This window comes from Neofelis nebulosa, chromosome 8 (assembly GCF_028018385.1).
Source record: "Neofelis nebulosa isolate mNeoNeb1 chromosome 8, mNeoNeb1.pri, whole genome shotgun sequence".
Taxonomy (NCBI): Eukaryota; Metazoa; Chordata; class Mammalia; order Carnivora; family Felidae; genus Neofelis; species Neofelis nebulosa.
In genome coordinates this window covers 59583491-59585878 of record NC_080789.1, presented here as the reverse complement: position 1 = coordinate 59585878, position 2388 = coordinate 59583491, and the positions used below count along the sequence as shown (strand labels likewise).

The 2388-nt window shown below is 44.5% G+C and overlaps 1 pseudogene; it reads left to right on the top strand.

The window, feature by feature from the left end:
• The first annotated feature begins 747 nt into the window (after nucleotides 1-747).
• Nucleotides 748-2083, top strand: LOC131519393 (HIG1 domain family member 2A-like; annotated as a pseudogene).
• Nucleotides 2084-2388: the final 305 nt, after the last annotated feature.

Sequence of the window (2388 nt, the reverse complement as noted above, 5' to 3'; positions counted from 1 at the left end):
ACTGAGCCACTGAGGCGCCCCTATTTTTTTTGTTGTTTGTTTATTTTATTTTTGAGAGAGAGAGAGTGTGAGCAAGGGAGGGGCAGAGAGAGAGGGAGGGAGGAAGACACAGAATCCAAAATAGGCTCCAGGCTCCAAGCTGTCAGGACAGAGCCTGATGCAGGTCTCGAACTCACGAACCAGATCATATCCCGAGCCAGAGTCAGCTGACAGCTCAGAGCCTGGAGCCTGCTTCCGTTCTGTGTCTCCCTCTCTCTCTCTGCTCTTCCCCTACTTGCATTCTGTCTCTCTCTAAACAAACATTAAAAAAAAAATTTTTTTTTAATTCCAATCTACTAGTCCAAACATTGGTTACAATGCATTTTGCCATTCCCCTCAGGACTTACATTTGTCTGGTTGCCATTTTTTACCCCTGAAACAAATCATGTTGCAATTAACACTTTGGTAACATGATTTTTTTTTGAGCACAAGATCAAATCTCTCTCCTAAAACAGATTCCTAGAGGAAAAACTGCTGGGTTGAATGACAGGACTATGATTTATTTTCCTAGATAATATACTCCCTATCATCTGGAAAGGCCTTTTCAGTTTATACTACCACCAATAGTGCATAAGAATACTTTAATAATGACATTTAAAAGGAAAGGGAAAAAAAAGAAGCCTACAAAAAAAAAATTTTTTTAAAGTCTGAGACTGACCAGAGATAAGAGAAAATTCTGGCAAGAAGAGGCTCATAAAAGTCAAGGGAGTTGGAGGAAGGGGAATTTTGTTTAATGTGTACAGAGTTTCAGTTTTCCAAGATAAAAAAAGTTCTGGAGATGTTTCATAACAATGTGAGCATACTTAACATTCCTGAACCATATACTCAAAAACAGTTAAGATGGCAAATTTTACGTTATGTGTTTTTTACCACGATAAAAAAAAAAAAAGTCAAGGAAGTGGAGTGCTTAGAGGAGGAAAGGAAGTGTCAAAAGCTGCAGTCAAGACTGATAACAATAAAAAAATCAGTATTTTCTCAAAGCTGTTCCCCAGGACATGGTGGCCCCTGTTACTCTGGAGGCACCCTTTGAACCATCACAGCCCCTAGTGACCGAGGGCTTTAGCCCCAGTGTCTGCAGCACTTTGGAAAGCTTCAGGGGAAAGTTCCTTTGCAAGACCCTCAAGAACCCAGTGATAACTGTAGGCTGGCTGTGCACGTCCGGCCGCCCTAACCTACAGCCTCTACTGCTTCCATCGGGGTTAGAGCCACCGTCCTCAGCTCATTATGTGCACCCAGACTGCTGTGCAGGGCTTCATGGTTGTAGCCATCTTTGCTTGGTCTGGCTCCATCCGCTATGAAGTCTTGATCCTGAGCTCAAGACCTGGCCTTGATCTCCACAGAGATCAGGGCACCTGGGTGGCTCAGTCAGTTAAGCGTCCAACTTCAGCTCACGTCATGATCTTGCGGTTCCCAAGGTGTGAGCCCCATGTTGGGCTCTGCGCAGACAGCTCAGAGCCTGGAGCCTGCTGCAGATTCTGTATCTCCCCCTCTCTCTGCCTGTCCTCTACTCATGCTCTGTCTCTCTCTCAAAAATAAATTTAAAAAATTAAAAAAAAAAAAAATCCATAGAGATCATTCCCAGCTCCATCCCAGCCCCAGGAAGCAACCACTGATCCTGTCACCTGACTTATTCCCTCATCTCCCCTGATAAGCCCCTGTGTCAACAGGGGAGAAGTGGCCAACTGTGTAACCTAAAGATGTTTTTTCAGGAATCTCAGATTTGGTTCAGTTTGGGTGTTACATACTTCTATTTGTGCCCCACTTTCTCCACTTCCTACTTAATAAACTGATCCACTTGTAAAAAAAGAAAGAAAGAAAGAAAGAAGGAAAGAAAGAAAGAAAGAAAGAAAGAGAGAGAGAGAGAGAGAGAGAAAGAAAGAAAGAAAGAAAGAAAGAAAGAAAGAAAGAAAGAAAGAAATGTGAGGATGTGAGGTGAGACCGGACACCAGGGCAGATAGCAGCTGCATGCAGCTGGGAGGCACTGTGAAGAGCCAATGTAGTGCAGCATGAAGTGGGAGCCAGACTGCAGTGGTTCTGAGTGAACAAGAAGGGAGGCAGAGGGGCAGGGGCTGCAGAGAACTCTGTCAAAAGCTTGATTTCAAAAGAACTACCTGGAGGATAACAGGAGGTGGAGGAAGTGGGTTGTGTGGAGGTGTTTTTCCTTCCGGTGAGAAAGGCCCATGGATGTTGATGTACCAAGAGGAAAGTGCTAGCGAAGAAGGGGAAGTAAGACAGGAGAGAATCTGGTCACTGAGGCAGGGGTAGGCAGGAGATCCAGAAACATGTTAAACAGGAAGAGGGACACGTCTGAAGCAGGAAGGAAGAATGGCACAAAAAGCAGTCCAGATC